The sequence below is a fragment of the Dipodomys merriami genome, unplaced genomic scaffold (assembly GCF_024711535.1).
Source record: "Dipodomys merriami isolate MVZ:Mamm:240054 unplaced genomic scaffold, mDipMer1.0.p SCAF_4, whole genome shotgun sequence".
Classification (NCBI taxonomy): Eukaryota; Metazoa; Chordata; class Mammalia; order Rodentia; family Heteromyidae; genus Dipodomys; species Dipodomys merriami.
The window spans coordinates 52,659,630-52,685,097 of NW_027205603.1; the positions used below are offsets into that span (position 1 = coordinate 52,659,630).

The following is a 25,468-nucleotide window of genomic DNA, read 5'->3' on the forward strand; positions in this document are numbered from 1 at the left end:
TTTAGTAGCACATTCAGGTGAGGATAAAAGTATTTTTCTTGTATTGCCTATTAATGATGTGGTTGACTGTGATAGAACAATAATCACTACTACATCAAAGTAAATAGGCCTTGGGAGTCATTAACCATCTAAGTTTTCCTTCAGCTATTAATCTGGAGAAGGCATTTATTACTTTGCATATCATAATGCGATAGAGAATATCAGTTAATTAATTCCAGTGGGAGATTTTCATACCAATATAAAGAAGTTTTAAAAAAATAAGTTAATCTTAAACCAAAGTAAAAGGAGAATGCATAGTATGTGCAAGGAGAAAGAGAACTGAAAGTAATTATTGTTTCCTGTTCACAGAAAAGATGACTAATCCTAATTCCAAATTCTTCATTGAATATTAGATGATAAGACCAGAGGTAGATTTTGATAGAGAAGTCAACAAGTGTGGCAGTCAGTTAACTGTGTAAGCTCTGGAGAAATCGTGATTTCAGATGCTACTTAGGCAAATTATTTCTCTTCTCTAACATCACCTTCATTGACAGAATGTAAAAAAATTTCCAAAAGAGCAGGTCTCCAGCGGCTCCTGCCTGTAATGCTAACTAGTTTGATCCAGTAGCTCACCATGAAAATCCACCAGAAGGAGTAACTCATCAAGATGCCTTATACTCATGAGTAGATATCTTGAATTGAAATCCCTTTGTACAAATATTGCTTTAAAAATAATAAAATAAATTTAAGTTTAAAAATACAGGCAGGACAGAAAAATGTCTAAAACTTCATTTCTAAATGTAATTAGCAAGAAGCTTGAATGAAGGCCCTGAGTTCAAACTTCACTACCAGCAAAAACAAAATCAAGCAACAATAACCTAAGAAAATAGAGCATTTAAAGAAGTAAGCCTCCCTATGTAAATGTGTCACTAATCCTAAATATCTGACTTGTCATTAGATTCCAGAACTCTTAAGTAATATGCTTCCACTCATAAGCAGGACACAAAACTAAAGCGAAAAAAATGCTTTTAGTATCCATACACTTGGATGCAGGATCACTGGAGCCCACAAGTGATAGAAATGATAGAATGATATTATATTTCAGAGGCCTTTGCAGCTCTTCTTTTAAGCATTTGTTATTCATATTTACTTTTAACACAAAGCAGACAATTGCTATATTTGACAATTGATATATGTGACACTAGAACTAGAGTAATTATTTTTATGTTATGAGAATATATTTTAAATCTCCATTTTTTTGGTTTAGGCTTAATATGGCTATGTTAGTTATGCTGAGACTCACAGATACTATATCTGGTCTAAGGAGCAAATGAAATTAGCATTGCTTGACCATTTGTGTTAAGCCCATTATTAATTTTTAGTGATAGATAAGATTATTTATTTTCAAAAAATGTATCTTGAAGTATAAGTGGCATGCAGTGATGAATTATTATTATTATATGTGAATACAAATTTATTACAATTATAAGAAAATTGCAATGTATCCATACAAGTCAATAAAAGTACAATTTATTGAATACATGCCATGCTTAATCTTCTTTGTTGCATCAATGCTCTATTGGCTCACTAATTAGTGTATTTATTTAGCAAGTCATATTTAGCAACTCCTGTATACTTATTGGAGATGTGGCAGCAACCTATATATAGCATTGATCCTGGATTAAAGTGCAGAGTGATGAATGACATAATATTAATAAATCACTGAGTCATGGAAGTCTGGAAACGGGTCTATCTTATTGCTGAGAGATTCTGAAAGACTTTCCTTAAAATAGAGGCTTAAATTAGTCTGGAAGACATGTAGACTATCTTACTTTGTTACTTGTATGAGAGAAAGTTATGCATTAATATTATTTTTAGTAGAGCATTACTAAAAGGATGCATTATGTCACAGTAGCCAGCAGTAATCTCATATCTGGTACATGTGAAATCTTGGGTGACTCAAGTAGCAACAAGAATTAATTCATCTTGATGTAGCAAGCAAGTGTGTAGGAATGAGGGAAAGAATTCTATCAGATGGCCATGTCTTTAGCCTTGTAGGAACCCAACTATTGGAGAGCCATTAGTATTTAGCCTGAAATATTTACCTACAAGGAAAGTAAGAAGCCTCCATATTATCCTCTTTTCTCTTTATTGTCTTCTTTTCTTGTCTTCTTTACATATCTAGATCATAATATTAGATACTTTTTTGGTCAGTTGCTTGTGTGGAATGGTGCTATTATATTCTTGGTCCCACAACTCTTCAGTCTGATTCACAATGGTCACCAGATTGAGATCACGACAAAGCGAGACATTTACCTCCTTGGTAGCACTCACATATGATAGGAAAAGATGAGCAAGAAGAAGAATAAATGTTCAGAACATTTACAATAAGAAAACAGGGAGCTGAGCACAAATATTTGCAAAGAATTCAAGGTAGCACAGTGTTGCACCATGAAATATGATTGAACCAAGAATTCACCATGGATTTAATCTGAAGAATGAAGCAATTTTCTCTAGTAGCTTTCAGAAGAGGGCATTTGTTTTTATAAAGTTGAAATCCCCTTACTTGAAGTTAGTGAATCCTCCAATGCTGAAATACAATAATTTTAAAACTACAAAGGGTCGAGAAGCATACTATATTGTACAACTTCTTAAACTTGGTGTGTATGTGACATGAAATAAGTGATCAATAAGTACTTTTGGGGAAAAGAAATGAATATAGAAAGACCATGAAAGTCAGCTTGGTCAAAGAAATATGAAACTGAGGTGTTGGACATTAGATATTCGGATGTAGGAGTTCAGGTGAAGGAACTAGGCACCTAACATTCAAACATTAAAGGTCCCATATAATGACTCCTAGTTTCTTTCTGAATGTGATCATTTGAGTGTGTCCATCCATTTTAACATAATAAGTTATTATTAAAACTTCTGGCTTTCCATCTTTTATAATAAATCTATTGCTCCATCGAGTACTTCTGATACAGATACATATAGATTAAAAAATGTTCCCTATCCTTGGCCTTATTCTTGCTCTGAATTTTTCTCCAGTTGCAGTTCATTTTATGGGGCTAAATGGACATGCTTGCTGCCAGTTTGCAGGAAGTACACCAGGATTTGGCTCAAGTACACCAGGATTCAACACTTTCCTTTTCAGAGTGCCTTTCCCTTACTATGACGTGCTCAGCCCTCCTCCTCAAGCCTACCCTGATTAGTGTTGCTGATATACATCCCACAAGCTTCAGTGAATGGCTATCTGTATGAGTGCAAGAGACAGCACTATGTATTTAGTTTTAAGCATTCAAATGTCTAAGTTAAGATGCTTACAGCAAGGAATACAGCAAAGAATACAGGATCTTTATAGGTGTTCCAGGACCAGCTTTCTTTATGCACGGAATTCCGAAGAATTTAAAAAATTCTTTAACTATGAGTTATTACCTTAATATGTAATTTAACAATATTTAGACACGGAGTATGTAAATCTTCCTTGGAATCTAGTCTTGGGACTTATGAATATTACAGAGATCCTAACTGCCTCTATTTTTTTATCCCAGTTGATGATCTCACCATCTGCCTTGTTATTTTTTTTTCTTTGATCCTCTCTTTCCATCACTGAATAAGTCTCATTAGTTCTCTTACAAAAGATTTCTTGAATTTTTTCCATTCTTTTTTCCCATTGGCACTGCCATCACCCTAGGTCACTTCATGATATTTCTACCCCATATTTGTGCAAAGGCTCTTAACTAGACTTACACATTTACGCCATCTAGTCCTTTCTTTAAGTAGCAGTTACAGATGATCTTCAATAAATGCAAATCAGATCACATCACAAGTCGGCCTAGTCCTTCTGGAGCTTTTCATTATTCTAAAAACAAAATTCAAATCTTTGGAGTGTCTTGAAAAGCACAGCCTGATTTGTCTCCAGCTTAGCTTTCCAACCTTGACTGGTCACCTCTTGCTGACTATATTTCACCAGCATTCTTCAGCTCCTGAGAGAAGCTTTATTTCTGACTTGATTCTTGGCTATCTGTCTCCTTGTATGGAAAATATTTCCTTAGCTCTTTATGCTACTGAACACTTTCTCATTTCTGATGTCTCAGAATTTGTTACAACTTTCTATTAGAAACCTTGGGTTTCCAACTTGTAATGTATCTTATTCTCCTTTTTTTCTCCCTTTCACTTCTTGATTTGTTGTAGTACTTAGCACAATCCACCATGTTGATGATTGTTTACACGGCTGCTCTAAATTTGTTTTTGTGGATTGAGTATTTTATGAAAATTGAAACCATGTCTCCCTTTTTCTTCATTGTACCATTATCATTTAACCCCATGTCTGACACCCCAATATGCTTTCAGAATAGCTGTATTAGTCAGTTTTCCATTTACTTTAACAGATAACTGATATAATCATGGTTTACATCATTAAATAGTTGTACAAAGAGGTTGCAGTTCCACATGTGAGATTCTGAGTATAATACATCTTGATCAATGTCACCTTTTCATCGTTCTCCTCCATTTTTTCCAACTCCCATTCTTACTCTCAAGTTATGGAATCCAGTTTTTGCATAGTATACATTGAATAAACTGACTGCAGCTGCCCACCCTTCCTTCCTCCATTTCGGGGCCCCTCCTTTGTTGCCCTCTCCCTTCTCCCAATAATTTTTAAAGTGAAAATTTTGTTTTGACTTAGTGTTTTGGGAGTTTCAGTCCATGATCTATGATGCTCGTGGCTTTCAGCCTGTGGTGAGATAGCTTATCCTGCACTGAGCTCATGGGAGAGCAAAGCCGCTCGCTCATGAGTGAATGAGAGGGAAAGCAGTGTTCGCTAATTCTCTACCAGAATGCATTCTGGATGGTCTAAAGACCTCTCTGGCTAGCTTACATCTCTGTTAGTTTCTACCATTTCTCAGTACTGGCTTTGGAGAGCAAATTTTAGTATATGGAATTTGGGGAAACATTCAAGATCCAAGTTACAAAAACTGAAAAGAAATAAGAAGTTGTTTTCTTATGTTTCCACCTTTTTGTTGCATCAATTAGTTGTACAGAAGACTTTATATGCACGTTAACAGACTCACCCAATCCAACACTCTCCTAAAAGGTTAAGTAACTTGAGCAGAGGAATTTATCACTATGAATAGCATAATATCAAAAATATAACTTTGATATTACACAAAGAGATATAAGCACTCTCTAAGATTTAGATAAATTATTGTATGTTTTTAAGAGCTCACTCCTTCACAAATTTGATATATATGTTAGACAAATCTTTTATTAGACATTTATTAATTACCTAGGCTAATTATTTATACTTTATTCTAATTTAATCTAATCTTAATATATTAACCTATATTGTTATTTATAAAAATATAAATCATGGGCCATACAGGGTGGCACATACCCATTACCTCAACTATGAGGGAGGCATAAGTAGGAGGATTGTGATCTGAGGCTGACCTAGGCAAGAATGTGAGACTATATCTGAAAAATAATGAAAGCAATACGTATTGGAGTTACTGCCCAAGTGGTTCAGGTCCTGAATTCTGTTAAGCTAAAAGCGACTGTTAATTTATCAGTTATACTTCAAACTTTATAAATAAAGACATAAGGAAAATACTCAACTTATACGTTTGACATTTATGAGAAGTTATTGTGCAGAAATCTATTAAAGAATGATAAGCAGCACTAGGGAGGTAGAGGCAAGAAGCTGTGGCTATGCAGTGAGATCTGTTCAGTCTGAGTCACATAGACCTTATCTTATAAAACTAAGGTTTGGGTATGTAGATTACTGGCAGAGTGCTTGGCCTCAATCCTAGCACTACAAAAATAGTATGGTAATTCATACATGTTCACAGGATTATTTTGGAAAGAAAATAATTTATGGATTTGCTTTATGGAAGCTTATGATCAGAAAGGATATATTTAATAAGTAGGTGGAAAGAAAGCTTTATGACTTAAGCAGGAAGGGAATTTATGTGGATGTGAATCATGTTTTTAATTTATTTAGCTGAAGATTTCTTCACTTTTAAAAGTTTTATAAGAAAAACAATTTTTAGGCCTGGAGCTTTTGTTCTCAAGACTAGTGTTCTACAACTTTGAGCCACAGCCCCACTTCCAGGTTTTTTGTTTTTGTTTTTCAGTTGTGGGGTTTGAACTCTGGGCCTGAGTGCTGTTCCTCAGCTCTTCAAGCGCTCTACCTCTTGAGCCACAGCATCACTTCCAGTTTTCTGATGGTTTATTGGAGATAAGAATTTCACGAACTTTCTTGCCCAGGCTGGGTTTGAACCACGATCCTCATATCTCAGCCTCCTGAGTAGCTAGGATTACAGGCTTGAGCCACCAGCAACGGCTTTTCTTTTCCCCAAGAGTCTGAAGGACTTTCCTTCCTGGTTTGGCCTTTGACTGTAACTCTGAGATCTCAACCTCTTGAGTAACTAGGATTTTAAGTATGAACAACTGGTGAACAGCCATATTTTAATATTTTTAAAAGTAGATTTTATAGTTAAAGTAACTTCTGGTTTTTTCACGAATTGTTTATAAAAAATCAGATTTAAAATTTTAGTTGGACTGTAATTATGATTTTCCAGGACAAGGATCTTAGTGAATGGCTCACACTATAGTGCATTGATATAGTGTTTAATATATTAGTTTGAAATAATGGAATGAGACAGAGTGGACTAGAGTAGAAGAAAAATAAAATAGAATTCCTTGCATGGTAGATTCAATGAAAATGAATTCCTTTCATTGATATGAACATTTGTAAGGATTTTCCAAGTAATGATATGCTAGCAAACAAAAGATTATATATGTATATATTTTAATTTTAATTCATTTTTGCCTTTCATTTGAAGGTCTTTTCATCATATAAGAGTTACCTTAGGTAATGATATTTTCTTCAGTCAATTATTCCTTGTATTCCTGTTATTACAAACACTGTCTATAAGTCTATAAGAATCGATTATGATTATAATTGTTATAGGTCTTTACAAACCATTTATCAAATCTTAGAAATCAGCTTCATTTGTTTGTTTAAATAGCATTTTTTCTTTGATTGTTTTTACAATGTTAGTACTGTCATAAATACCACTTGTGTCTTCTTAAAATTTTATTTTGCAGTATTGGGCTTGTAGACTGGTTTTCTACTACTAGAACCATGCACATAGCCCTTTCTGCTTTAGTTATTTTTCGTATAGGGTGGTGCATTTTTCCATATAAGGTCTGCACTCCAATTGTTCTTCCTATGCCTCCCATTTATCTGGGGTCACCTGACATTTTACTCAGATAGATTCAAACCATGATCCTCCTGATCTCCCAAGTAATTGGGATTATAGACATGGACCACAGCTGCCTATCACTAAAACTTAATGGATACCTTTCTATCCCACAGGGAACATGCAGTTAAGTAGAAAATAAAGACTGATAAGTAGATATCTACGATATACAATGTTCAAGTGCATGGAGAGGTAGAGCTATCAGTCAGTGAACCAGAGAGATATCCTCCGTTATTCTTTTTAGTTCAATTTATTTGTCCTGACATACTATTTAAACTGAGACAAAAGGATAAGTACAACTCAGCAGAAATGATGTGATTGTGGTCATTAATGCTCCAGCTAGAAAAAATCAGCATAGAATGGGAAGATGAGGGTGGAGGGGCCTATGAAATGCTATGACAGATTATGTCATGTTCAACAGCCCCCATTAAGGTGTATAGATCCAGTATGTGTAAGAAGGGTACATAGGAATTTTCTGACTCATATTAATAAATGCTAAAGAAGATTCAGGTTGAAAGTCTGTGTAACTGGAAAATATTAAGGAGCTTTAGAGTCATGAGGAAAAATAAAACTTTTAGATTTTATTAAAAGAATAAACATCATATAGAATGCATAGTCTTGAAATATTTCTTCTTTCCTTATTCCATTTTTATCCTAAACAAAAATCTATTTTCTCACTAACTTTTAGAAGCTGTAAGAGCTCAAATAAAAATTTGTGGTATCTAGTATCCAGTGAGAATTTTCTTCTTCTAATTTTTATTGTTATAGTGAATGTTATGTACAGAGAAGTTACAGTTACATAAGTCAGGTAATGAGTATATTTCTTTCTGAACAGTGTCACCTCTTCCCTTGTTTTCTCCCAGTTTTTCCCTTCCAATGCCCCTCCACCACAAGTTGTGAAGTTCATTTCCAACATAGCGTCTAGTGAGTATCACTGCTGCATTTGTTCCCTTTTTGCCCCACCATTTCTATGCTACCTGTTATTCTCCCCCAAACAGATAAACTTACATAAAAGACAAAAGGTACAGAAATCAAAACCAGAGACAAAGGAGAAAAGAAAAGAAGCAAAATTACATAAAACTCATTTCCATTTCTTGGCATTCATTTTGATAAACATCATTTATATGATTATATGTCCATAGCTATTAAACATTTCGTGGAAGGAAGTAGAAGAGCAAATGGAGTATGATTATAGCAAAATAGAAGAAAAGAGTATACCCATTCTTACAAACCATTTTTATTAGATATAATTTAGTATTGGGAAGTAATGGAGGTCAATATTTATCATTAAGCTCTATCTCCAAACACGGTTGTATAGGGCTTAAATTTCTAATATATAATTTCCATGGTAAAAGTTTAGATGAAAGCAATTTCTCAGTTTACCAATCTACTTGTGTGACATGCAAAGGTTTTACTTTAGGAATGAAAGATCTTGGGCTAGAGCTTGTGCTTTCTGATTCACATTGCCAATTTTTCCCATGTATGGGTAAGTAAATTTGCTTTCCTTCAGAACTGAAAACTAGGACTGTGAGAAATGAGGATAATGTGTGAAATAGAAAGATAGTAAATATTTACACATAATTTCATATGGTTGTCATTCTTAGTTAATTTGAGAAGGAGGTGTGGCATAAATTAAGTAACAAATCCAATAACTTAAACTTCGTTTAAATCAAAATTAGCCTTGTATAAACCATAGATAATAGGATATAACTTTAAACTCAGTTAATGATAAGACCATATAAAAATACAGTCATTGAAATTCCTGATGTCAAACATTACATATGTACTATAATAATAATCCATGCCATATTACTAAGGAAATTTCAATTTTCTTAAATAAGTTTATTTAATATTTGATGAAGTTTACAAAATAACACACACCTTATTATAAAAATATTGCTGAAGATCCACTTAATTTGTGTGAGGAAAATAACTATAAACAAACTGAATATAGAAAATTTATGTATTAGGATTTTCTTCTATGAACAAAGTAAAGAAAGCAAATCCAATGAAACTAAGTTGTCATTTACAGCAACCATGAAATCTAGAAGAAATTTCTTCTCCACTACCACCCAATACCTTGCTTGCAGCTCTGTGAAACAGTCTACAACAGAGATTGCAGCTAAACTATGATCGTTCTCAAGAGTTTTGAGACAGTAAAAGTATTTGTAGTTATAATTTGTAGGTCAAATTAGTTGTATTATAATTTAGTTTTTATTATTGGTTTGAAAAGGATTATACAATATCCAGAAAGAAATTGAACTTTTTTTTTCAACTTTCATGCTACTGTAGGGTCTCCCATGGTCACTAGTTAATATTATTCATTGCTATTTATTACATAGAGCTATCATTGTGGGGGCACCTTTTTTACTCTCCTCCACTAATTTGCTAATGTATTGGCCTGTATTATTTCAATAGCTTCATTCTCCTGTGTATGTATATATTGTGTATATGTATGTAACAGATACTCCCAGGACACAGGACATTCAGGACATTACTCAATCCATTATTACATAGCACAGGTGGCATATTAGCACAACCTCTCTTGGTTCTGAAGCTCATGCTCTTCAATTTCCAAGCTATCCTGCCTCTGTTCATTTACACCCGCCTCTCTCACATTCTTCTGCTTCATTCTTTCATGTAGCTTCTGCCACATTCTTTCAGATGTTAGGAAATGCCAAGATCAATAAGATTGCCATCAGCCCTTCTAGACCTTCTGCAGACAGATGAGAAAACATTAAACTCAACAGCAACTGCAAAGAACTCTTTAGGTAATATGGCTGTCAATATTATTTTCATCCAGGAATATCAAAGCGAAGCTTTACAAATAGAAGTGGCATTTGAGCTCAGATTCATTAGAAAATGAACAAGTGTTGATGGATGAGAAAGGGAATGTTCAGACTTGAGAAAAAGAATAGGAGCCATGACACAGCATGTGTAAAAACATAATTTTGGATTGAGTAGTGCAAGAACTACAGATAAAGGAAAAGTCTATAGGCCTGGTCTGGTACCACAGAGTTCTAATCCCATCAATTTTTATATCAATTTTTATAGACAATCAATAGATAAAAACTAGTTTGACAACATAAAACTTGAAAACTTTTTTTTTAATTTTCAAGGTGATGTACAGAGAGGAGTTAAAGTTACATAAGTAAGGTAATGAGTATATTTCCTGTCAAACATGCTACCCCTTCCATTTTCTTCTAATTTCCCTTCCTCCAACCATCCCAAATAGTACAGATCATCTCCAAAATATTGTCTTGTGTATGTCACTCTTGCACTGGTTCCCCCGTGTCCTTTGTCTCACCATTCTGTTGTTCCCCTTCCATTCCCTAATTCAAATAAATGTATATACAATACTAGGGTACCAAAATAAAATACAGACATACCAAAGCCACCAGCACAACTATGTTTCTCGCAGCATTATACACCATACCTAAGATATGGAACTAAACTAGATGGTCCTCAGTAGATGAATGGATCAAGAAAATGTGCTGTGAAGGCCCCGCTATGATCCCACAGACCTGTGGCCACCTAATCTTCAATACGGGAGCCAAAATTATCAGATGGAAAAAATACAGCCTCTTGAACAAATAGTGCTGGCAGAATTGGTTATACACATGTAGAAATTGAAGTTAGATCCTTATATATCACCCACCACTAGAATCAACTCCAAATAGATCAAAGACCTTGAGGTAAAAGCAGAAACCCTGAAAATATTACAGGAAGGGATGGGGGATATACTAGGGCTCCTTGCCACAGGTGGAAACTCCCTAAATAAAGATCCAGACATGCAACAAATGAAAGAAATACTGGATATATGGGATCACATTAAACTGCAGAGCTTCTGCATGGCAAAGGATTTACCTTGCAAGATAAATAGAAAGTCCACAGATTGGGAGAAAAATCTTAACTAGTTATACAACAGAAAAGGATCTCATAACAAAAATATACCTAGAAGCTGGGCACCTGTGGCTCATGCCTGTAACCTAGCTACTCAGGAGGCTGAGACCTGGGGATCATGGTTCAAAGCTAGCACAGGAAGAAAAGTCCAGGAGATTCTGATCTCCAATAAACCACTAGAAAACCAGAAGTGGGGCTGTGGCTCAAGAGGTAGAGCGCTCACCTTGAGCTGAAGAACTCAGGGATAGCGCCTAAGCCCAGAGTTCAAGCCCTACGACCCACAAAAAAATTTAAAAAATTAAAAAATTTAAATATATATACCTAGAGATCAGAAAATTAACCCCCCAATAACATATCTTCAACGAAACAACTACCCCACTAATAACTGGGCTAAAGAATTAAAAAGAGACTTCTCTGGAGAAGAAATAAGAATGGCCAATAGAAACATGAAGAAATGCTCAACATCACTGACCATAAAAGAAATGCAAATCAAAACCATATTGAGATTACACCTCATCCCAGTTAGAATGGCCGTTATCAAGAAAACAAATAATAACAGATGCTGGTGAGGATGCCAAAAGGGAATGTTACTACACTGTTGGTAGGAATGTAAGCTGGTTTAATCACTCTAGAAATAGTATGGAGGGTCCTCAAAAGACTAAACATAGCACTCCTGTATGATCCAGCAATCCCACTCCTGGGCATTTATTCAAATGGTCATAAGCTAGGCCACACTAAGCTACCAGCACAACTGTGCTCATTGCAGCATTATTTACCATAGCTAAGATATGGAACCAACCCCAATGCCCCTCAGTAGATGAATGGATCAAGAAAATGTGGCATAACAATTTTATGCTTCTATCAGAAAGAATGGCATTGCCCCATTTGTAAGGAAATGCAAAGAATTGGAAAAAATCATATTAAGTGAAGTAAGCCGCCAGACCCAAAGAAACATAGGCTCTATGTTTTCCCTCATTTGTAATAATTAGTATATGCTTAAGATAGTCCTGTTAGAGAATCATAATACCTCAATAACTATGTACATATGACCATACAAAATGATGCTAATTGAAATTAACTCCAAGACATGGAAACAACAGGTCTTCATTTTTTGGTTGTTGGCCTTGTTGTTGTCACTGTATCATATCTAGTTCTTAATTCTTATTTTATTGAATTTTTCTTTTTCCATTGTTGTTTTTCCTGGCAATCATTGTCTTTGATTCTCTGCCTTGTATATACATTTATCTGATTTGTGGAAGGAAAGGGGAATTACAAAATGCTGAAAGAAGGACAAAGGATGACCCATTGCATCAACAATACTCACAAAACACTCTGTTGGAAATGAACTTTACAATTTTTGGGGGGAGGAGGGATAGTGGGAGAAAAATAAAGGAGCGGTTAACAATGTTGTACAAGAAATGTACTCATTACCTCATTCATATAACTATAACCCCTCTGTACAGCATCTTGGCAATCAAATTTTTAAAATGTGGTGCACACACACACACACACACACACACACACACACACACTCAAACACACACACGGAATTCTATGTTTCTATTAGAAAGAATGACTCTGTACCATTTGTAAGGAAATGGCACGCTTTGGAGAAAATCTTATTAAGTAAGGTAAGCCAGACCCAAAGAAACATAGGTCCAATGGTTTCCTTACTTGCAATAATTTGTATACATCTAGGAATATCTTATATAGATGAACAGAATAGCTCAATAGCTATGTACATATGACCATATAACTATAACATGATGCTAAGCGAAAATTTGAAAACTTTTATACTACAAAAGCAAAATAGGCATTTAGAAAAAAATCTGCAAATTGTTTTCAACATTAGTGAAGATGAATGATTAATATGGCCAATAAAATATTCAAATGTATTCAGAGTTGCTAATAATCTACAAGATGCAAATAGAAATGATAATTAGATGCTTTATAGCCTATCCAATCAAAATAGTCTTTGGAAGTTAATATTCATTTTTGTCCCAAAGGAGTGAAAACGAGCATTTGAATATGTTGCTAGGGGTGCATAAATTAGCATACCCTTTCTAAATTGTAGCTTAGTAGCACATAGCAAAAATGTTTAAAATATGTATGTATTTAAGCATATATGGAATATCATAATATGCACTATAAGAAATAATCTTCTACCAGGCTTCAGTGGTTCAAGCCTCTAATCCTATCTACTGGTTCAAAGCTAGCCCAGGCAGAAAAGTCCCCAATACTTTTATTGTCTATTAAGCCCCCAAAAGCTGGAAGTTATTCAAGCGGTAGAGTGCTAGCCTTGAGAAAGAAAACGTCAGGGACAGTTCCTAGGACCAGCATAAAGACAGAGAGACAGAGACAGAAAGAGAGAAATAATTTTACAAGATAATAAAAATAACGTTCAATCAGAGCACTTTATGCAATATCACAAGGATCAACATATTTGAAAACTCTTTAGTTCCTATCAGGAAGAGAATAGTTAAACATTTGTTATATAATTATGTGATTTTATTCCTACATTATTATATAACAATAGTAAGTTTTAGGTAATTTTGATATATCCATTTTGTTATTTATTGTCTAAATATATGATTATCTTTAAATAGTTATACAAAGAAGTTGACATTCATCAAAGTAGCTTATGAATACGATATTCTTGATCAATGGAAGACCTTTCATCATTCTCCCCCATCCTCCAATCCCACCCCTTTCCTCAGTGTTATTAATTTTGCAGGATATAAATTGAATTTTTGTTGCATTCTTCCCCATTTTCCCCCTCTTCATTCCTCTACACCCTCTCTCCTTGACTGTACCCCCATTCAATACTTGTTTCCAGGCATTTATTTTGTTGGATGTGAGTTAGCCTTTCTAAGGAATTACAGTATTTGAATGGATTTTCATTTTTGGACATATTTTTATATTTGGGTACTTTTTAACATGTTTATTTTTGTAGGATAAAAAGCAGACAGACTTGGTGGTGGAGATACCTCATTACTGTGGCATGTCTGTGAAGTGAGCATACCTGTTTATAAGGGAACTTGACTAGTTCTAATCCCAAAGCACTCAACTCACTTTAGTTCCACTGCCTTTAGTTTGAGAACTGATTAAGGTTCGAATGAATCTTTGTATTCCAAGGCTTTGAACACCAAGAAGGAAGGAATACATTGCTTCCTTGCTACCCTCCTTCTTCCTTCCCATCACTCTAAATTAAAACCCCAAAGTTTTCCATGAACTATCAGTCACCTTATTGCTAACCAAATCTCACTAATTCTTTTTTCTCCACTTGGATGGAAATCAACATAATCTAGTGTTTTATATATAGGTAATTAGCAATAACTTTGTAATTGGTCTTTCCTTTGCCTTTAACATCATTGCTAAAATATGGAAAAATACTGTTTTAACTCAACTTTGGTCATCTTCTATTACCAATTGTTAGAAGTCTTACTTTTCTGTGTGTGCTTCAGATACGGACTGTGGATGTTGTAGCTTGGTGGCCAGTCCTTGTCTCCTCAGAGCACAGTGAATGCTCCATTCTCATTTGTCTAAAATATCATGCTATGTATTTCTTCCTTTGTCTTTCTTTCCATTTCAAACCTCTTTTTACCCATTTCTCTTTCTTGTAACACTCTACGCAACAGAATTATGAACAGAAGTATTATAAAGGAAAGCCAAATGTCGCTATTAATTTCAATTCATTAAGGATTTGGGGGCAAATGATCCATAAATTGTTCTACAGTCTCAAGAGTCTAGTCATTGATAATTTCTTCTCTCAGTTGGCCACTGCTTAGCTTTTGACAGGTGGTCCCACTTATTCATTTGTTTTTTTTTTGATTCATCGAAATAGATGGAAATTTTCCTTCCAAAAGATCAGTAAAATAAACATTTTCCTAATCTGTGTAGTTAAACCACAGGATGTTTTTTTGTTTGTTTTGTTTGTTTGTTTTTTGTTTCCTTGGAAGTAACATCATACAAGTTTTCTCAGGCCTCTGTCAACCTTAAAACATGATGACTAGATACAGTGATCATCCAGGGATTTAGTTCACATATATGTTTCATAATTTATCCACATGGGTGACTTTGGGACACCTATTTACATTTTTTAATATGTAGGGAGGGTTTTGTAATGCAGGAAATCCTTGAATTCATAATCTTCCTGTTTCAGACTTTCAGAGTGCTGATTACTTGTAGATACAACCAAATCCAGCCTTACTAAATCTTTTAGAGCTCCAATGTCTTTCTCTGCAAAGCAATACCTTTCCTTCCTTCCTTCCTTCCTTCCTTCCTTCCTTCCTTCCTTCCTTCCTTCCTTCCTTCCTTCCTTCCTTCCTTCCTTCCTTCTTTCCTTCCTTCCTTCCTTCCTTCCTTCCTTCCTTCCTTCCTTCTTTCCTTCCTTCCTTCCTTCCTTCCTTCCTTCCTTCCTTCCTTTCTTATTTCCTTCCTTCCTTCTTTTCCTTCTTTCTCCCTTCCTTCCTTTCCTTCTTTCTCCTTTCCTTCTTTCTCCCTTCCTTCCTTCCTTCCTTTCTTTCTATCTTTCCTTCTTTCTTTCTCTCCTTCCTTCCTTCCTTCCTTCCTTCCTTCCTTCCTTCCTTCCTTCCTTCCTTCCTTCCTTCCTTCTTTCTTTCTTTCTTTCTTTCTTTCTTTCTTTCTTTCTTTCTTTCTTTCTTTCTGTCATGGTGCTTGAACTCAGGGCCTGGGTCCTGTCCCTGAGCTCTTTTGCTTAAGCTCTTTTGCACAAACACTTTGAGCTATAGTGCCACTTCTGGTTTTCTGGAAGTTATTTGGAGATGAATTTCTTGGACTTTCCGGCCTGGGCTGGCTTTTTAAAAATTTATTTAAATTGTGAGAATACTGTACAGAGGAGTTACAATTACATGGGCAAGATAACGAGTACATTTCTTATCAAGCATTCCTGCCTCCTTTTTTGTTTCCCCTTCCCATCCCTTCCCATACTCCCTCCTTCCCCCACCCCCATCAAAGTTGTAAAGTTTGTTTTTCGACATAACGACTTGTACATCTTATTGTTGCAATGGGTCCACCTGTTCCCTAGTTAAATTATTTGTTTTTTCCCTTCCCCTCCACAAATTATACCAACATCAAATATGGTGAAAGTATGGGTTATACTGTGGGTAGGGACATACAAAGCAACAAAGAAATCATCTTATAAATATGTTAGAAACAATTGCATGAAAGGAAAAAAAAACTTTTGAATACTTATTTGAGGTTCATTCCCATAACATCAACTTATCTGACCTTTTCTGCTTGACTCAGACATATACTAGTTATTGCAAATAAGGGAAACCAACTCTAATATCCTCTAATCTCAGCCTCCTGAGTAGCTAGGATGACAGATGTAAGCTGCCAGTACCCAGCTTCAATACCACTTTTGATTGGGTTGGCTTCAATGGAATATACTTTCCTTTTCAAAATTGGAAATATTTTGTTGTTGTCAATACTGGAGTTTAAACTCACAGTCCTGCACTTGTTAGGCATGCATTCTACCACTTGAGCTATACCCATAGCCTTTGAAGTATCTTAAAAACAAGAGTATATAGGACCTAATTTACTGAGTTCCATTTTCTTAATAGTACTAGTCTTGTGGCAATTTTCCTTATGTCTATTTTGAATATACTTTTTACTTTTCAATGTTTGTATATTTCAACACTTATTTTCAGCATTTTAATTGGAATGTAATATTTACTTTTTAGTGGATTTTCATACATAGTGGTTTCATTTCATTTTTAAGAATTTGTACAAATAAAACATTCAGAAGAGGTTGAAATGTGTATAAAGCTAAATAAACAGCTTAAGGCAAATGAATTGCTTTAGATATATATGCCAACTTTTTTCAGGCAATGTAAAGCTTTCAAATTACACTTTTTTTCTGCCTGTACTTTACATTGTCAATTATGGCTCATAGAAAGATAGCCAGACATGTATTTTCCACTCACAGTTTGAGTATGTTACCTTAAGTTTATGTTAAACCAATTTTTACTGTTGTAATTTGAAGACAAATTGAAGTTATAATGGCCCCAAAGATAACCCAGAATGTCCTTCAAGTTGTAGAATGGGGAAAACATTATATTATGTAAGTTAGACCCAGAAAGAGAAAGGATGTTTTTCCTTATTTTGTGGAAGCTAGATTTAGCTTATAAACTTCTAAGTAAATATGTTGGAGTTTGCAAGTGTATACAAAGGTATTAACTGAAATAGTAGATTCAAGGAAGAATTCATATAGTGTAATTCTTTAGAAAGGCAAAAATCAAAGTTCAACAAAATAAAACCCAAGGAAGCAGGTATTCAAAAGGGATGGGATGTAGTTAAGGAGAAAGAAGTAAAAGAATGAGGAGCAGAAAAAGGAGAAATATAGATAAGAATCAAATGGGTATCTTACAAAATTAAGACTAGTGAGGGAAGTGATATGTAGAGGAGGGAAGGGTGAGAATGTTGAAAGCGATAACATTGATCAAGATGTTTTGCATTCATAAACTGCTTTGTTGAATGACAACAACTTTGAACAACTGCTTAAAGATAGTAAAAATAAAAATAAAATAAATTAAAAGCTATATTAATCATAGAAGAAACCCGGAAATGAAAATTCCAATATTAACAATTTACTCCATCTTTAATGGTGACACCTCAAAACAGCATCTAATAAACAATAGTACTTTAAAAAAAATTTGTGTTACTAATTCGAATATAGTGAAGCCAGTGCCAAACACAATCTGATGAATGGCTTCCGTGTTACCACTAATCCTGTTGTTTAAAGATGCTTGTGTTTTATTTTTTTATTGTGATATGGACAGTTTTATTGTGCCATTTCCAGTATAATCAACTAAGTAATCCATATATTTTATAATTTATATGTTAAAATTAAGAAAAAATAATGTATTTGAAAGAATGAGATTGCCAGTTTTTTAAAAAAAATTTAGGCATTTATTTATGACCAACTGTTTGTTCTTTCATCAGTATAATAAGATAAAATGATTCAATATTACAAAGATACATGTACAAATTGCTGAGAATTATAAAGCTTATGATAAGAAACAAATTGTGTGATATATTCAAGGAATTGTATCAGAATTAATTTTTTTCTTTAGCTGAATATTTGTGAGGAATCTAGATTTATACACTTGACAGATAATCCTGCCCCCAGGGTAGGCTTTGCTTATGTTGGCTTATTGCCATGTAGTTGTAAATATATTAAACAGAGTTTGAAACTCCTGCTCCTACTTGGTTCATTTTATATTGTATAGTGAATTTGGCCTAGTTCATGTGACTGGATTGTCAGTTTTCTCTCAGGAAAAGAATCAAGACATAAGAGTTTGTGATAAAAGATATAAAAGATGAAAGGAGTGTTCAGAAGAGAACTGTCCCACTTCACATTTCTGTGCCTGGTAGGCAGCTCTTGCAGAGTCCGTGTCTTCCTGTCTTTTGATGTCTTTTTCCAATCAAAATCTCCATGTTATAGATTCAGTGATATTAGTTTACTGGATCAAAATAGAGATACTCAATAAAAATGAAAAAGAAAAGCTAGAAAAGAAGAGGGCTTGGATTCTCAAATGTGAAAAAATACAATAAAATGAAGGGAAGAGATACATACTTTAATAAAGGTTTATTAAACTAGACCAGACATTATGATGCAGTATAATTTACTTATTACCTAATGTAGTAAACAAACCTACTTACTTTTGAGATATTGAACTGTTTAACAGTAGAAATCCTAATTTGATCTTACTGAAAAATCCGGCAGAAAAATCAACAAGGAAATTGTTTACAACCAGGTTTACCCAACACTAGGAAACAATGAATATTTCAAACTGAAAGATACTTCCAAGTAGGAAACAAGTTCTGCAAAGACAGGTCCACAGCCAGTTCTTTGATTAGGTGGAGACAGAGAAACAAACAGGGAGAGTACCAGAAGATGCTAGACCTAGTCAGGCAGTAAGGCCACACTCCCAAGGAAGACAGGGAGGTGGCACTTCACCTGGTCAGTGACATACAGTGACTAGAGAATGTCAGGAAACTTAGCAGTCCACGTGGCAAATCTGGGAAGACATGACTTCAGGGTTTCAAGGGGAGAAGTCAGGAGGATTCTCCCACAGACTGAGAAAGAAGGAAAATTAAGAAATGGTAGTAATTTGGGGTATTAAAGAAAGAGTTTGAACAAAATCATGTGATGAACTACTCCCTTTGTGTCAGATTTTAAAATATACTGATTTATACCTAAGAACATGGGATTCTAGATAATGACAGCAATGAAATCTATTTTCTTCTTTCTTAGATAAAACCCTTTTTCTTTCTTTCTTTTATTTTTGATGATGCAAAAAACAATCCAAGAAAAAATTTAAATGGATGGAAAAATGTTAGGCAGTATCTAAACCATATTACTAAGAAGAAAACAAGTAAGAGTCTGTTTTTATCTGACAATTATACTTCCCAAATATCGAAGAAAATTTAACAGTAGGTATTAAAATAATATTTGCATATGTAAAGGAGAATTACAAACAAAAATGTTTGAACTGTGAATATTAGTAGAATATACCAAAAAATACCATAACTTAAGAATGTAAATCAGGCCGAGCACCAGTGGGTCATGCCTGTAATCCTAGCTACTCAGGAGGCTGAGATCTTAGAATCACTGTTCAAAACCATCCTGGGCAGGAAAAGTCCATCAGACTCTTATCTCCAATAAACCACTCAGAAAACCAGAAGTGGCATTGTGGCTCAAGTGGTAGAGCACTTGCCTTGAGCTGAAGAGATCAAGAGAGACAGTGCCCAGGCCCAGAGTTCAAGCCCCACAACCGACATAAACAAAACAAACCAAGCAAACCAAAAAACAAAATGAAAACAAATGAATTTAAATCAGAAAATTGAAGAAAAGGAGTATTATATGAGAAAGAAGACCAAAGTTTTTTAAGAGTAGTTAGGAGATAGTTATTAAAATATGAATTTGTAAGCCAAGTACCAGTAGCTCATTGCTGCAGTTCTAGCTACTCAGGAGGTTGAGATCTAAGGATGGAGGTTCAAAGCCAGCTCAGACAAGAGGGTCGATGACACTCTTACTTCCAATTAACTACCAAAAAGCCAGAAAGGAGTTGTGGCTTGATTAGTCATAATCAAATATTTGAATTATAACTTATCTCTTTTGTTTCATAAAATTATATTGATTCATTTTCCCAGTTAGGGTACATTTTTGTTTTCAAAGACAATGATATTCTTAATGAGTGAAAATCTAGGAAGTTGTTGCAAAATACTTCTGTGGTATTTCATATCACAAGACCAGTGAATGTATTTTGTTGGAAATAGTTTTATTCCATGATATTTGCCTATACATATATATGCTCTTCTGATGCGTACAAAATATACACTGTGTATAACAATATATCTGTATTTTTCTTCTAAGGGCTATGATTTTGAGGGTAGACTTTTTGCATTTTTGTCTCTTTTTCTAATCTTTTCCCCCTTTCCTGTGTTCTGAGGATCAAACCCTGGGCCTAGCTCCAACTAGGTAAGTTCTCTACAATTGAAAAACATCTGGAACCCCTCATCTCAAAAAGAGATAAGCACTTTTTTGTAGCCAGAGCTGTCCTTGAACTCCTTAGCCTGTTGCTTCTGCCTCCCCAGTGCTGAGATTGTAAGCATGAAACACTATGATTAACTTTATGTTTCTATTTGTATTTCGAAAACTTCTCATAGTGACACATATTCTAGAAGGACAGTTGATATTTTCTCCTCTTGATCTGATGGCACAAATTTTGTTTTCTTGTTTTCTTTTTTCTTTTTTATTGTGAAAAGACCATACAGAGGGGTTATAATTACATGGGCAAGATAACGAGTACATTTCTTATCAAGCATTGTTGCCTCCTCCTTTGTTTCCCCTTCCCATCCACAAATTTTGTTTTCAAAATAAGAACTTTTCTTTTTAGTATGTCATGAAATATATGGTGAACCTAATAAATAGGCTAGAGAGGGATGTCTATTAAACTTAATAGAGAGGTTATGTGGAAGATTGTAAAAGTGGTAGAAATTCATAAGCCTAAAGGCTAAAGACTCATGACTCCTAGAAGTCCTCCCATTGACCTTAACAACTAAGAGGTAATAGTATGTCAGCTGGCAGAAGCAGACAGCAGGGTGGCAGTTTCTGACTCTGTTAATTCCAGATATATAATCAACGTACCAAATTGTGACCATCTCTAGTGTTCTTCTTCCTGTTATGTCATGACTTAGAATGAGGACCTCTTGTAAAACTAAAAATGAAAGATTCCCTAGACTTGAAAAGTAGTAAGCACACCACATGTAAACACCCACACCTCATTGTCTTGTGGAAGGAAGGTAGCTGCTCTCTCACAGATAAATGCACAGTGCAACAAAATGGCAGGAGGAAACTTATCACACTCACAGTGCTTCTCCCCATAATTATGCCTTAACAATTCCATAGTTAGGATGTAGCTTTGAAAACTAAAAATATTTTTTCATGAGAGAGAACAGGGTGATTTTTTTCTAACTGAACACTAATGTAGATTATAATTTATTCACAAACCACTTAAATAAAACATAAAATATACGTGAGCCACTTTGTGCATTGAATATATTTTCTAATCCCAACAGAACAAATCAAATTACAATTTGTGAATAGAAAAACACATATTAATAATAGTAACAACAAAAACAAGAAATAGATTTATCGTGTTTATAATAGGCCTAGAAGTACTCTGATCTTCTGTATCAATTAGTTTTTTAAATACTCTTGGCATTGTCATAAAGGAACTATTATCATTCTCATTGTACAGATGAGAAAACTGAAATAACTCCGCCCCCAATCACTAAGCAAGTAGCTGCCAAAATTCACACTGAGGCTTTGACACAGGGGCCAAAGTACCAAATCATACTTGACGCTGTCTCCTCCAAATGAATTTTACATTGCAAAAGTGACAGAATGCTGAAATTTTAAGTGATTGCCAAATAATGAGTACAGTAGATCCTAGAAAAAACATTGTGTTTAAACCTGTATTTTTAAAATCAAACATAAACATAAAACAGTGATGACACACTTAGAGAAAAGCAGTGGATACACACTTTACCTCTTTACCTCCCGGTATCAGAAGGATAGAAGGAAATAATTCAAATAAAATATTTCTTTCAATATATGCCTGGATATATGACAACAATATGGACATACTCTCATTTCTGAATATATATATATGTATATATATATCAATCTATTTCTCTCTATATATAGTATGATCTGTTCATTATATTTTCTGGTGAGGAGTTTTTTCTCTTAAGCACACACATACAAGCACACAGTACTTTCATGTAATAATTTCTTACTCTTTTTTATGATCTCTTGGTTTGATTTTCCATCCTACTTGTATTTCTCTGTTAGTTTTTTCTCACTGTCTGGCAATCCTTAGTTCTCATTCATATTTAAGAGTGAGGCACTAGGCAGGCACTAAAGGTTCATACCTGTGATGCTAGCTACTCAGAAAATTGAGGTCCAGAGAATTCAGCCAGCCTAGGCAGCAAAATCTACATGATCCCAGTTCCAGAAATATCTAACAAAAAGATGGACTAGAGGCAGGTCTCAAGTGTAACAATGCCAGCCAAGAGAGTTCAACCCCCAGTTTCAGCACTACAAAATTCTGTGACCCTGGTGTGTGAATTGGAGAATGAATAGAAACCAAGAGCCTGGCAGCTGCTAGATTTCCTACAGTTCAATCACTCAGAGTAGCATGTTTGTAGAGGTGGCCTTCCAAATATTAGTGCCCATAGTATTTATCTGAATGACACAAGTTTTCTGTTTGGGAGGTGTTAATCTCTCTACCTGAGTTCCAGACACTAGTGAGGAGAAAGAACAGAGAATTTCAGCATTAAATAAATAGACTACACTTAATTGCTCACTCCTTCCCACTATGCCCATCCATTCATTTTGCTCAATGGTTTAATTCCCCTTATCTCTCTCCTTTGCTGAGCTGAATGACCTCCAATTGTGGTTTATCAGATGATATTTTTCAAGAGAACAAACTCCTTTGCAGGGTTATATATTCACTTTCAGTGACATAAGAGGTCATTACCTGTTATTAGGGAGTTGTAGTGCTCTGTTCTAATGTAGGAGATTATTCAGAACAGGAGAGTGAGAATATACAGCTCTCATGATTTCAGTGCTATGTCAGACTTAGCCCTGCACTACTAACCCAGTTCCTCTAAGAGCTTTTCATCAGTGTAAGCCTCTTGTCCATGTCTTGTCCTTTTGGTTATAGGATTTAATTAAATTTTGTTTTCTTTAGTAATTGTAGCTTTCATGATTTGTCAGGAGAGACAGGAAAGAGATATGTCTGTCCATTCTACCACAGTCAAATAGTAACAAAAATGTATCTTAAAATTATTCCTTCCTGGGAGTATCCTAGTAAGCATCTTATTAATCTCATGAAGATCCTAGATTCAACTAGGGCAAGTAACTTACCAACGAAGTTTGGCTCATAGAGCTTGAATTTGCATTTTCCTCAGGAAGAATAAAGGAATATTATAATACAGGATCCCCAACTTTCAAGTAAGTGTTCTTTCCTTTTTGATTCTCTGTCACAAGTAACTTGTCTGTCAAGCAAACTGTGGTTACATATTTCAATCTTTTTTTTTTCCAGTCATGGAAATTGTTGACCCAACTTTCTGAACAGTATGATTAGCCAGAGTTGCTCCAAAAGACAAGAGTCTTTAACAATTTCAAAGTAATTTTATCACTTTCATTTAAGTATTTCTGAAGGCCATCAGCTTTCAGTAACAGCTTTTCAAAGCCTCTCCTCTGTATAATCTCGTATCTGCTCAAATAATATTTTGGTCAAAGGATCATCTCACTTCTAGTTCTTAGATGTCTTAATGACTAACCCAATTACCCTCAGAAGCTATCTGCTCCAGACAAGAATGATCATTTGTTATTTTCACTTTTTGTGGATCAAAATTTCAAAACATAGAACAGAAGCTATGGCTTATCTTTGTATCAGGGTGTCTGGGAACCATCTAAAAGAATCAAAGGATGGGATTTGTAACCATCAGAAGTCTCCTTTTCACCTTCTATCTGAAGTTGAATTCTTGCTGTTCTTGGACCCATGAAGAACTGTGAAGTGAAAAGACTTCATGGATCATCACAGAAGACAAAATTCAGAGTCAGAGATAAAAGGCTTTTTTAAAGATGGAACAAAAGGAGAAGAAATACAATATTGGTAATCACTAGAAACTATGTAGAAAATGAACTGTATAGTACATATAGTGTGAGGGACTGGGAGAGGAAACATAGCCGGGTGCCAGTGGCTCAGGCCTGTAATCCTATCTACTCAGGAGACTGAGATCTGAGCATCACGGTTCAAAGCCAGCCCTGGCAAGGAAAGCCGTGAAACTCCGTTGTGTCTCTGGGTCTCTATTAAGAAAATTTCGGCGTGTGCCAAGGAGACCTAGGGTTTCTCTTATCTCCAATAAACCACCAGAAAACCAGATGTAGTGCTGTGACTCAAGTGGTAGAATGCTGGCCTTGAGCTGAAATGCTGAGGGACAGTGCCCAGGCCCAGAGTTCAAGCCCCATGGCAAAAAAAAGAGAATTGTACTCATTATCTGACTCGTGCAACTGCAGCCCCTCTATACATCACATCTACAATAACATTTTTTAAAGAAAGGGGGGAAGAGGGGAAGGGATGGGAAGGGGATACAAAGGAGGAGGCAACAATGCTTGATAAGAAATGTACTCATTACTTTGCCCATGTAATTGTAACCCCTCTGTACAGTATTTGGAATACTGAGAAGAAAGGAAGTATGCAGGAGGCAAAATATACATTAAAAACAAAAAAAGAAAGAGGTTTTATTAATGAAAGCACAGGGTAGCTTAAAGTTAAAATTGTCTGTAAGTTTCAAGGAATATAAATGACTCAGATGATACCACAACATATAGTGCAAGATGTCCACAAACACAAAAGACTCATTTAGAAGTTTCTTCTAATGAAGAAAGAAGAAAACAATGGATTTTGAAAAATCATTAGCAGCTTGAATACTTTATCTATATGGACAGACTGAGATATAAGCTATTTCAATGGAGTATAGTAACTAACTTGGACTTTTTATAAGGCTACCTTACAGGAAAGATTGATGAATTGAACTTAGAGTTCTTGATTCAAAATTGACTTCTCATTTCACATACCCCAATGTTACACTTATTGTTATTGTCATAACCAGTTTGAGCAGATGAATCTGGCTTAATCTTTCCAAAATGCTTGAATAGTTTCGGATGGCATAGATTCAGAAACAGAGTTAATAACTTGAAAGCAAATGCTTAGCCT

The 25,468-nt window shown here is 34.9% G+C and overlaps 1 protein-coding gene across 5 annotated transcripts in view; it reads left to right on the forward strand.

The window, feature by feature from the left end:
• Window positions 1-25,468, forward strand: part of Ralyl (RALY RNA binding protein like) — a 698,968-nt gene that overhangs the window by 38,317 nt on the left and 635,183 nt on the right. The window lies entirely within an intron of this gene.